We start from the raw sequence: 13,082 nt of genomic DNA on the forward strand, positions 1-13,082 counted from the left end.
AAAAACTCACCACAACACGGACTTACACTGGGAAAAGGTGATTGCACTTTCTGCTTATTGCTACGGCCTTCCCCCCGATTATGAAAATGTCTCACAGTTCTGACACCGCCGTGTGAAAGACAATGTAACAGACTATCAAAATCCTGAAGTACAAGAAATTTTAATGCACCAGTTTTTTAAATATGACCCTCTGATCCTGGCATGTCACAATACATTTCGAAAAAGTATGGCACCAATCGCACGAATTGCAATGGCACAAATTGTTGAGAATATCACTGACCTTGCCGATATTTGCAGGGGATACGAATGTTTTGCACATGTTGAACTACAACACGTAAAAATTGAGCTTCTTAGTCAATATCATCGGGAATGTCCAATAATGACGAACATCAGTAGCTTCAAGGAAACTTTGACTCGCACATGGAGTTTTATCTTCAAATGGAGGGTGGGAGAATTTATTTGTACTCTCGTTGCTCATTAGCTAAACTATTTTAAAAATATGACACAGATTTGTTCGAGAAACTTGTAATCGCCTTAAAGAGAGTCTTCTTGAAGATGTGCACCAGCTAGCTCTCCACTATCGATTGACAGGACTTTAGGAGAAACTGTTCTCATACAACCAACATACAAATTACACATCTTAAGGAACATGAAGAGAAATCCGTGTACTAAATAACATAAAATTGTCGCTGCAAATTATCACCAAGCTGTTTCATGTGTCTGACCACCTCTTTCCTACTTTGCAGCGAGCACAAAGCTTTCTGTTTCTTCATCGCTATTTTACGGTCTCTTTCCCCCATGTGGAGATGGACCCACAGCCGAAACTTTAGGTCAGTTCCTGTTACTCTGTCTGATTGAAAGAGCTGTATTAAAGGCACTCCCATCTCTGCAGGAAAGTTATTGCTGCTCTCAACACAATATACTGCAACCAAATATAGCGATACTGTCACTGCCTGTGGGCCACGTGTTCCTGCTGTCAGTCTATTATGTCATGTTCATCCACACCCAGAAACATTACTGCTGTAGCACAAGAGTTATATAGGCGCAGTCCATAGAGCAAGATCTCTTAATCTCAGAACTGTGGGTTCAGCCCCCACATTGGGTCCCTCTGTGTCAATTTCATCCCCCCCAATCCTCCTAACATGACCTGATGGCGTAACAGTGATACCCAGTACCCAGCGTAATTCAGCTTTCTTTCCACTTGATTCAGATTTTGATCTGAAATCATCGGCCGAACAAGAGTTTGTCTAAATCGAGGGAGATCTGCTCACAAGCAAGTATTAAACACTTCAGCATTTACTGTTCGAATACCACACTTTGTCAAAACACTGCCGCTTCTTAAGCTAATAAGTAACGGTTTTTGAGCACGCATTGTATTGTTAATGCTTATATTAAAGAAGCATAAATTCACATAATGGAATTTGGACTGAACATAGTAGTCCAGCCCCTTTACAACATTACATACCCTCTGATTAAAAATTAAAACTACAGTAGCAGGAGTAATAATAATGGCAACAACATGTTTGGAGTTCGGCATTTCATTTATTTTGCGGAAACATCGTATCGGAATGAACTGCCCGAGATAAAAGAGTAATTGCGGCTTCAGATCGTTTTTACAGAGCATTGCGTTGTTCTGTTCATGCTGACTCCACGCTTTAAATTTGTCGTTTACTGCAAGCGTTGCTTTTCCAGGTTTTTCTGAAATTCCTCGCATTTGAGCCAGCACTAAAATATTTCATTCCCGTCGCTGAATACATCGTGGAAACGGTATTTGGAACGGAATGCTGTCACCCATGAAACCTCTTTGTTATTCGGTTCTGAAGTTTGAAAATGAAAATAAAACGGGGGTCACCTCATAGGCTTGAAAGAAGTCCAAGCAGCATAAAAACCCGCGAATTCTCACAAAGGCTGCACCTTTCTTCTGCTGCTTTTATAAATCAGCCTTAAACATTTGAATGCATACCTTACTGCTGCTAATCACATTCACGTGTTTACGAAGCTTTTTTCTGTCCGTTATGTTTTTGCTAAGCAGTTTCTCAGTTTTCCTCGTACTGTGATTGTCAGCGAGCACAACAAGACTGAAACAGTGTAAAGGCAGGTAAAAAAGACAGGGTAAAACGCCTGACTGTTGGGAGTGGGATTTGAACCCATGCCTCTATTCGGAGAGCGAAACACAAAGCTTATAAGAAATTGTGAATTTGCTGTTTTAAACTGCTCGACTATCCTGAAAAAATGTGTGCTGATTGCACCAGTCGCATGCGATTTTCCGTAACGAACACAATTTGTGGCGTTTAGCATGACATGGAAAACGGTACCGGAGCATTCGGGTTCGGACTACCAGACTCGAAAATAATTTTACCCCCGCACTATCAAACTATTAAACTCCCAGCCTCTCTCACTCTCTCCTCACCTCTCACCTATGATATGAACCTCACAGTGCCTTCTTTCTTACCAAAAACCCAAACACACATTGAAAATCTATCTCTACCATACATGTCAAAAACTCACTCCCCATCATTTCTATCCCTTTATTTCATTCTTTTGATGCATGTTTTTGCACATAACCTGTTACATTTTTGTTGTTTTGCACACTGCCTGTTGTTGTTTTTTGCACATCGGCTGTTGTCTCTGTCTTTCTTTTGTTATAAAATTGTTTTAAGTGTTTTTTTCTTTGTACTACTTATGTCCGAGAGCTAGCTAAATAGCATTTCGTTATACCATATACCTGTGTATGAGTATAATGACAATAAACTTGAACTTGAACTTGACATAGTCTTGCAGGCAGTATATTATTTTATCGTTTACTCGTATAAAAAAGCATGGTCTTCTCGTTCCTAAGTCAGATTTTTAGTGCTTTCGAACGTTACTTCCAACCTGGACTGACAGCTCACCCGATCTGTTTGTGATCAGACCATGGAGTCGGGGGCTGTACCAAGCGCACGTTCCTTCCCAATGCTAAGGCGATCATTCGGAAGATGGGTGTGTAGAGAGATAAGCTTTGTCGACTAAAAAACAAGGCAGGATATGCAAGAATACTAATCACTGGCGACAGTTATGTTCTCTTACTATTGAGATCCCTACATTGCGAGTTTTTTTAAGACTTTGAAACTGAAGGAAAGCGGTGACAAATGAAACAGGCACGGGTGGGGCTTGAAGCCACGGTCTTCGGTTTACGAGACCGACGCCTTACCACTTGGCCAAATGTAAACTGGAGGCAGCAACAACAATAAAAGGGATACTTGTCCTTAAACTCGGACGTGATGTTCTGCAGACATGTGCACAATGTCCTGTTTTCTTGCAGTGTAGACATTTTCCTGTTCACGCTCCGCATTTATCTGCTTTGTGCGTTGTTAGTCCGCACCTGTAACATGTAATGTCAGCAGTCCCCTGTTCTTCTATTTCTCTAGCATGACTGCGTCCTACTGCTCGGCTTTTTTTTTTTGCTCGGCTCACAAAAGCATCAACAGATTCGTCCTGAGACTAAGTTCTCTGCCTAAATTTATGCCGTTCCAAAACCACATTTCTCCGCGGTGTAAAGGAAGCGTTTAAGGCAGCTACAGTCTTTTTCTCCAGGGAGGTTGGCGAAAATCCGCCGCACGGAAGCCCCGATACAGTGCAGTAATGTAGCCCGTCTCACGGCATCCTGAGCTTCTGTATATCCACTGGCTATTTAATACACTCTGTACGACTCCATCCATATCTTGTATTCCGTATACAAATCCGGAGCTCCGAGGTTCAGAAGAAGCGGTGGAAAAAGCTGGGCATAAGCAAAGCTTCTCGGCGCGGCTGCCATATCTTCCATGGCGCAAGCAAAACGAAAAGTCCTAAAATTCAGAAGTTCGTTTCTACCAGCAAGAGAACTAAAATCTGCAGTGTTCTGCTCGCTTTGAGTCCGTCAACCACTCATCTCTCGTCGCTATAAATGTTGTGTATTTTAATAAAGAGACGTTTTTATATTATTTTAACTATGTTGTTAACTACACAGATCACGCCCATATTCTACCGCAGTAACTAGTCCGAAACGTAGGACATAGTACACACTTTTTAAGTGAAGTCAGGTTGTTAAAAAATTAAACCAGCGCCCTGTCACAGAAACAAACCCCGGTCTCCCGCGCAACAAGCGGGGGTACTCAGCACTATACTAACGAGGAGCGCTTGTCTGCAGCTGAGCGTCAGCTCTGTTTACTATCAGCAGTCATTTCCTCATTTCCAAAGACTTTTTCACCTGCTCTCAGCTTTTAAAGACGGTCATAAACGCTCAAGAAGTAATTCATGTCAGTTTGAAGTCTGTTTCTGTTGTCTCAGCTCTTGATAAAGAAAAGCCGTGAGTAGGAGACTCCCTCTCTGAAGAAGTTTGCCGTCACCCTGCGAGGGAGAAGAGCCATCAATCACCGAGGCAACCACTGAGACGGTTAACATTAAACACGTGAAATGCGAGATGTTGTGATTTTTTTCCCGCTTAAGGCTTCTATCGTTTCTACTCTAACGAGAAAGACCTCTTTAATAGAAGTGAGATTTTAACAAACGTCTCCAGGGTTAACTGCGACCTGAACGCAACGCCTTAGAGCACCAGCCATCTTGCCTGTGGTACTTATAGTGAAGTATATATTTTATTTCTTTCGACTCGTTGATAAGAAAAAAAGTGAAATCATGTAATTAGGGATATGTCTTTTTTTTCCATGGGGAAAACTAGCCCGAGCAAATGTAAAGTTTAGAGCAGCGCTCAATAAAAATGATCAGAACCCGAAAGCGCTTCTTATGCGGATCATATTCCGATACCACTAGTTCTGCAGAAGAAATAAGAAAAGCCGAACTCAAAGCAGACATGTGTTGCCATTACGGGTACTCTGTCTGCAGCTGCTTTAAGATCTACTCACACCGTGTTGCCATTAAGGCTACCTAGTTAAAAAAAAAATTATCGTCACCTTTTTGAACGTGATTATTAGACACCCATTAAATCTCAACCGAGGTTTCTTGAGAGATCGTTCAGCGAGCGAGTAATAAAAAAACTACTTCGCTTCAAACCTCTAATGTCACTTTAAACTTGGACGTGATGATGTGCAGTGTGCCCTTCCTCTTGTTGTATTCAAGAGTACTCACTGTGTGAGCTGTACTCTACTGTGATTTAATTTAGATGATTACGTGGAGTAGAGTGACAAGATCTACTTGAACATTTTCGGTTTGTGAAATGAAACACTATATACACTACTGTAAATACAAGTAATGGACATTTAAAATAACCACAGTACAGCTAGAAGAGTGAAAGATAAAAGACTATTTAGAATGACATTCACAATAGAATTAAAAACGGCACAGCCGCCCGAACAGGGACTTGAACCCTGGGCCCTCAGATTAAAAGTCTGATGCTCTACCGACTGAGCTATCCGGGCTCTGAAAGGACACCGACACTGTCGGGATCCTCGCAAGTCACGTGTCTCTTGTGCCGAAGAGCAGTCATACCTGACCCGTCTGGAATGACCACTGACAGACTTTATCCAGAAGTGACGGCACCACTCCCAGTAGAATGAGTGAGAAATACAGCATGACATGGGTAGTTAAGGGGCTCCCACAATCCATCTTTCCTCACATTACTGATTTTTCTTCAATAGCATTTTGACCTTTTTTTAAAATTAAGATTTTTTTCACATTTAATAAAATCTTTTAATCAACAACATTAAAAAAAACAAATGGAACATTTTTTGGAACAATAATTAAAACAAAAACTTTCAATGCCTTGGTTGTATACGTGTGCACACCCTTTATAAAGGGAGTTGCAACAGTGCTGAAATGTAAAGAGCATTTCTGTAGAGAAAACAGCATTTTTTCTGCCTTGATGTTAAGCTTAGGGAGCCTGTCTTTTAGAAATTCTATTTCTTAACACCTTGCACAGCCTCCCGACAGACTAACAAATATTTTTTTTGGAGAAATTGGCTCACACACCGGAAGACACTAAAATAACGTTTATTTACGTTAGAGTATGTAAAACTCAGGCTTTAACAGATGTTCATGATGTTTCACACGGGGTGTTACCTGTTGTAGTGTTTCAAAAGGTGTGTTAGCGGACCACAAATTATCTTGAAAAGATTTGGGTTTGTACTGGCTGGGATTCAAACCCGACTTAATTATTTGGAAGGCGCCTGTACCACCAACGCACTTCCGAGAAGCACCTGCAAATTATCACAATCCTCTCTCTCACCTACAAAGTTATGGAGACACAGACGTCCAATGAAAACTAATTTTATTCACTCAAGTCTCCACTCTTTTGTTGTGATGTCATTTTAATTAATATTAGCTTTGATAAGGTGTCGTTTTTGCCTCTTAAAGTTAAAGTCTGCTCCTTTCTTCCTGGTATAGAAATAACATGTTCCATCTTTGTTTAAAAACACCACTAAAAGTAAATTAGTAAAAGGCTCTAACGCCTGTGTGCATTGACAAGACATCTCAAAAGGACTTATCAAATAAGATCACGATCCTTCCTGTTACCATTCCTTTGGTTGGGGCGTTGTTTCACCCTTTTATTTTCTTCTACAATATTTGCAGACAGGGTTTTATCACTCGAGTTGTACAGAATAAGTGTGCATCGGTCCATGAAAATCATCAGTAGTGCTGTTTTTCTATGCATAGTTTAATCAAGAGCACTTAAAATATGCAAAAAGCTTTCAAATAAAACAGAATTGAAAGACAGTCGAGTAAGGAGGTAGAAAAAAAGCACTTCCCCGTCTGGGAATTAACCACAGTCGCACGTGTGACTGGATACAAAAATAATAGATTAATTTGTGCCCAGTCTCTTGAAGCTGCAATGCGATTATTTTTCCTTCCTTATTTCTTCATTCCCATGAATTTATTCTGTAGTAGAGGAAACGTGAAAGTGGGAAACTGCAGGCATTCTTCGTGAGTGGTGGATTGTGATCAGTGAGCATCTGCACATCTCTAAGTCTGTTCCTTTACTTTTTTCATCGGGGATGTAGCTCAGTGGTAGAGCGCATGCTTCGCATGTATGAGGTCCCGGGTTCAATCCCTGGCATCTCCAGGTGCTTTATGTTACAGTACTCACATCACAATCTTCTGTTGAGTGAGAACTCTTTGCTCGTGTTCAGAGAGAGCCAGGTTTACACAATTAAATACAGGCACACTCGACGTGCTCCAGAGTTGCGCTGCTGTTTTAAATGTACCTCATTTAGTTCTGTTAAATCCTAAATTATTTGAACTAATAATTTAGTTCAAATTCAGGAAATCCAGAGATTGCTTCACACTTGTCGTGGCTGTTGCAGAAAACACCTGTTGAATCTCACCCGGGATTTCTTGAGAGATCATTCAGCGAGCGAATCCTCCTCCTGAACTGCGCACTAAACTGAAAGCTTCACGAACTCCTCACTGCGTGTCCTGTACTGTTACAAGTGCTGTCGTGTAGATGTGAAGCACAGCCATAAACACACTTTGAACTTTTTCCGTTTGTTAAGGAAAATGCAAAAGAGCATGACACGTATTCATCGTATAAAATATCCATGGCACAACTCGAGAAAGTACTGAAGGACTCCACATCGACTTTTGATGATTACAAGAGATTCAAGAAACACAATCGTCCGCAGCTGGGTTTGGATCCTGAACTCTAGAGTTAAAAGAACATAAGCGACGGATATGACCTATAAACTCTCTTAATTGTCTTATAGTTTATGAAATAAAACAATTTCTTAATAAGTTCTAACTGTTGAGAGACGATTTATTGAATTTTAACAAAATCACAATTACAAACCTTTTCGGTTAAACTGTTATTCACATACTCTAACGTAAATAAACGTTAGTGTCTTCCGGTGTGTGAGCCAATTTCTCCAAAAAATATTTGTTAGTCTGTCGGGAGGCTGTGCAAGGTGTTAAGAAATAGAATTTCTAAAAGACAGGCTCCCTAAGCTTAACATCAAGGCTGTTTTCTCTACAGAAATGCTCTTTAAATTTCAGCACTGTTGCAACTCCCTTTATAAAGGGTGTGCACACGTATACAACCAAGGCATTGAAAGATTGTTTTAATTATTGTTCCAAAAAATGTTCCATTTGTTTTCTTTTTAATGTTGTTGATTAAAAGATTTTATTAAATGAGAAAAAAATCTGAATGTGAAAAAAGGTCCAAATGCTATTGAAAAAAATCAGTAATGTGAGGAAAGATGGATTGTGGGAGCCCCTTAACTACCCATGTCATGCTGTATTTCTCACTCATTCTACTGGGATTGGTGCCGTCGCTTCTGGATAGTCTGTCAGTGGTCATTCCAGACGGGTCAGGTATGACTGCTCTTCGGAACAAGAGACACGTGACTTGCGAGGATCCCGACAGTGTCGACCTTCTTTCAGAGCCCGGATAGCTCAGTCGGTATAGCATCAGACTTTTAATCTGAGGGCCCAGGGTTCAAGACCCTTTTCGGGCGGTTGTGCTGTTCTTAAGTCTATTGTGAATGTCATTCTAAATAGTCTTTTATCTTTCACTCTTCTAGCTGTACTGTGGTTATTTTAAATGTCCATTACTTGTATTTACAGTAGTGTATTTAGTGTTTCATTTCACAAACCGAAAATGTTCAAGTAGATCTTGTCACTCTACTCCACGTAATCATCTAAATTAAATCACAGTAGAGTACAGAACACGCAGTGAGGAGCTCACACAGTGAGTACTCTTGAATACGATAAGAGGAAAGGCACACTGCACAACATCACGTCCGAGTTTACAGTGACAGCAGAGGTTGGAAGCGATGTAGTTTTTTAATACTCGCTCGCTGAAGATCTCTCAAGAAACCTCGGTGGAGATTTAACGGGTGTCTAATAATCACGTTCAAAAAGATGACGATAAGTTTTTTTTTTTAACTAGGTAGCCTTAATGGCAACACGGTGTGAGTAGATTTTAAAGCAGCTGCAGAGTACCCGTAATGGCAACACAGTGCTTTGAGTTCGGCTTTTCTTATTTCTTCTGCTGAACCAGTGGAATCGGAATATACTGATCCGCATAAGAAGCGCTTTCGGTTTCTGATCATTTTTATTGAGCGCTGCTCTAAGTACCACAGGCAAGATGGCTGGTGGTCTAAGGCGTTGCGTTCAGGTCGCAGTTAACCCTGGAGACGTTTGTTAAAATCTCACTTCTATTAAAGAGGTCTTTCTCGTTAGAGAAGAAACAATAGAAGCCTTAAGCAGGGAAAAAATCACAACATCTCGCATTTCACGTGTTTAATGTTAACTGTCTCAGTGGTTGCCTCGGTGATTGATGGCTCTTCTCCCTCGCAGGGTGACGGCAAACGTCTTCAGAGAGGGAGTCTCCCACGCACGGCTTTCCTTTATCAAGAGCTGAGACAACAGAAACAGACTTCCAACTGACATGAATTACTTCTTGAGCGTTTATGACTGTCTTTAAAAGCTGAAAGCAGGTGAAAAAGTCTTTGGAAATGAGGCAATGACTGCTGACAGTAAACAGAGCTGACGCTCAGCTGCAGACAAGCGCTCCTCGTTAGCATAGTGCTGAGTACCCCCGCTTGTTGCGCGGGAGACTGGGGTACGTTTCTGTGACAGGGCGCTGGTTTAATTTTTTAACAACCTGACTTCACTTAAAAAAGTATGTACTGTGTACTACGTTTCGGACTAGATAGTGTGGTAGAATATGGAGATCATCTCCAGCTTTGAGCTCAACTGCAACAAGAAGTCATGCTAAATGTAGTATAGTGAGTAGACATCGCCAGACAACAGAACGAGAGAGTAGAAGGCAGGTATATATGGTGTAAGGGCGTGATCTGTGTAGTTAATAAAATAGTTAAAATAATTTAAAAACGTCTCTTAATTAACATACACAACATTGAAGGCGACGAGAGATGAGTGCTTGACGGACTCAAAGCGAGTGCAGTGCAGATTTTAGTTCTCTTGCTGGTAGAAACGAACTTCTGAATTTTCGGACTTTTCGTTTAGCTTGCGCCATGGAAGATATGGCAGCCGCGCCGAGAAGCTTTGCTTATGCCCAGCTTTTTCCACCGCTTCTACTGAACCTCGGAGCCCGGGATTTGTATACGGAATACAAGATATGGATGGAGTCGTACAGATTTGTTTTAAATAGCCAGTGGATCTACAGAAGCTCAGGATGCCGTGGGACGTGCTACATTACTGCACTGTATCGGGGCTTCCGTGCAGCGGATTTTCGCCAACCTCCCTGGAGAAAAAGACTGTAGCTGCCTTAGACGCTTCCTTTACACCGCGGAGAAATGTGGTTTTGGAACGGCATAAATTTAGGCAGAGAACTTAGTCTCAGGACGAATCTGTTGATGCTTTTGTGACTGCACTAAGAGAACTGGCTAAATCTTGTGACTTTGGAGTATTGGAAACTGACATGTTAAGAGATCAACTTGTGGAAAAATGTGCACATAAGAGACTATAAATTGCTGCAGGAGGAAGGGCTGACTTTAGAAAGAGCTCTTACAGTCGCTAGAATTCATGAAGCAGCTCAAGCAGAATCATGAATGCTTTCTGACCACAGTGACAAAGTGACACTGAACGGGACGCTCGCTCAAACTTTACAAACAAAAGCCGAGCAGCAGGACGCAGTCATGCTAGAGAAATAGAAGAACAGGGGACGGCTGACATTAAATGTTACAGGTGCGGACTAACAATGCACAAAGCAGATGAATGCGGAGCGTGAACAGCAAAATGTCTACACTGCAAGAAAACAGGACATTGTGCACATGTCTGCAGAACATCACGTCCGAGTTTAAGGACAAGTATCCCTTTTATTGTTGTTGCTGCCTCCGGTTTACATTTGGCGATGTAAACCAGATTCAGAAAAAAATAATTTGAACAACCTTATTCCCATGCTTACTCGAAGGCGCGGTGGCCAAGTGGTAAGGCGTCGGTCTCGTAAACCGAAGAGCGTGGGTTCAAGCCCCACCCGTGCCAGTTTCACTTGTCACCGCTTTCCTTTAGTTTCAAAGTCTTAAAAAAACTCGCAATGTAGGGATCTCAATAGTAAGAGAACATAACTGTCGCCAGTGATTAGTATTCTTGCATATCCTGCCTTGTTTTTTAGTCAACAAAGCTTGTTTCTCTTCACACCCATCTTCCGAATGATCGCCTCAGCATTGGGAAGGAACGTGCGCTTGGTACAGCCCCCGACTCCATGGTCTGATCACAAACAGATCGGGTGAGCTGTCAGTCCAGGTTGGAAGTAACGTTCGAAAGCACAAAAAATCTGACTTAGGAACGAGAAGACCGTGTTTTTTTAAACGAGTAAACGATAAAATAATATACTGCCTGCAAGACTATGTCAAGTTCAAGTTCAAGTTTATTGTCATTATACTCATACACAGGTATATGGTATAACGAAATGCTATTTAGCTAGCTCTCGGACATAAGTAGTACAAAGAAAAAAACACAACAACAATACAATTGTATAACAAAAGAAAGAGAGAGACAACAGCCGATGTCCAAAAAACAACAGGCAGCGTGCAAAACAACAAAAAGGTAAGAGGTTATGTGCAAAAACACGCATCAAAAGAATGAAATAAAGGGATAGAAATGATGGGGAGTGAGCTTTTGACATGTATGGCAGAGGTAGATTTTCAATGTGTGTTTGGGTTTTTGGTGAGAAAGAAGGCACTGTGAGGTTCAGATCATAGGTGAGAGGTGAGGAGAGAGTGAGAGAGGCTGGGAGTTTGATAGTTTGATAGTGCGGGGATAAAAACTGTTTCTGAGTCTGGTAGTCCGGACCCGAATGCTCCGGTACCGTTTTCCATGTCATGCTAAACGCCACAAATTGTGTTCATTCAGTCGTATCAATCGTCCTAAAGTTACGGAAAATCGGATGCAACTGGTGCAATCAGCACCTATTTTTTTCAGGATAGTCGAGCGGTTTAAAACAGCAAATTCACAGCTTCATGTCTTTTAAGCTTTGTGTTTCGCTCTCCAAATAGAGGCACGGGTTCAAATCCCACTCCCGACAATCAGGCGTTTTACCCTGTCTTTTTTACCTGCCTTTACACTGTTTCAGTCTTGTTGTGCTCGCTGACAATCACAGTACGAGGAAAACGGAGGAACTGCTTAGCAAAAACATAACGGACAGAAAAAAAATCTTCGTAAACACGTGAATGTGATTAGCAGCAGTAAGGTATGCATTCAAATGTTTAAGGCTGATTTATAACAGCAGCAGAAGAAAGGTGCAGCCTTTGTGATAATTTTTATGCTGCTTGGACTTCTTTCAAGCCTATGAAGTGACCCCCGTTTTATTTTCATTTTCAAACTTCAGAACCGAATAACGAAAAGGTTTCATGTGTGACAGCATTCTGTTGCAAATACCGTTTCCACGATGTATTCAGCGAAGGGAATGAAATATTTTAGTGCTGGCTCAAATGCGAGGAATTTCAGAAAAACCTGGAAAAGCAACGCTTGCAGTAAACGACAAATTTAAAGCGTGTAGTCAGCATGAACAGAACAACGCAATGCTCTGTAAAAATGATCAGAAGCCAAAATTACTCTTTTATCTCGGGCAATTCATTCATTCCGATAAGATGTTTCCGCAGAATAAATGAAATGCCAAACTCCAAACATGTTGTTGCCATTATTGTTACTCCTGCTGCTGTAGTTTTAAGCTTTAATCAATGTGGGGGACTGAACCCACAGTTCTGAGATTAAGAGATTCTTGCTCTATGGACTGCGCCTATATAACTCTTGTGCTACAGCAGTAATGTTTCTGGGTATAGATGAACATGACATTATAGACTGACAGCAGGAACACGTGGCCCACAGGCAGTGACAGTATCGCTATATTTGGCTGCAGTATATTGTGTTGAGAGCAGCAATAACTTTCCTGCAGAGATGGGAGTGCCTTTAATAAAGCTCTTTCAATCAGACAGAATAACAGGAACTGACCTAAAGTTTCGGCTGTGGATCCATCTCCACATAGGGGAAGGAGACAGTAAAATAGCGATGAAGAAACAAAGATTTGTGCTCGCTGTGGTCAGACACATAAAATAGCTTGGTGATAAGTTGCAGCGACAGTTTTATGTTATTTAGTACATGGATTTCTCTTCATGTTCCTTAAGATGTGTAATTTGTATGTTGGTTGTATGAGA

The 13,082-nt window shown here is 41.3% G+C and overlaps 1 protein-coding gene and 4 non-coding genes across 5 annotated transcripts in view; 4 read left to right on the top strand and 1 right to left on the bottom strand.

The window, feature by feature from the left end:
* LOC138243434 (uncharacterized) overlaps positions 1-13,082 on the top strand; it is a 421,149-nt gene that overhangs the window by 301,770 nt on the left and 106,297 nt on the right. The window lies entirely within an intron of this gene.
* Positions 5,318-5,390, bottom strand: trnak-uuu (transfer RNA lysine (anticodon UUU)). Its single transcript has one exon. It is a non-coding gene; the product is annotated as a tRNA-Lys (tRNA).
* On the top strand, positions 6,959-7,030 carry trnaa-cgc (transfer RNA alanine (anticodon CGC)). The gene has a single exon. It is a non-coding gene; the product is annotated as a tRNA-Ala (tRNA).
* trnak-uuu (transfer RNA lysine (anticodon UUU)) lies at positions 8,345-8,417 on the top strand. Its single transcript has one exon. It is a non-coding gene; the product is annotated as a tRNA-Lys (tRNA).
* trnat-cgu (transfer RNA threonine (anticodon CGU)) lies at positions 10,840-10,911 on the top strand. Its single transcript has one exon. It is a non-coding gene; the product is annotated as a tRNA-Thr (tRNA).

Source organism: Lepisosteus oculatus, chromosome 14 (genome assembly GCF_040954835.1).
Source record: "Lepisosteus oculatus isolate fLepOcu1 chromosome 14, fLepOcu1.hap2, whole genome shotgun sequence".
Taxonomy (NCBI): domain Eukaryota; kingdom Metazoa; phylum Chordata; class Actinopteri; order Semionotiformes; family Lepisosteidae; genus Lepisosteus; species Lepisosteus oculatus.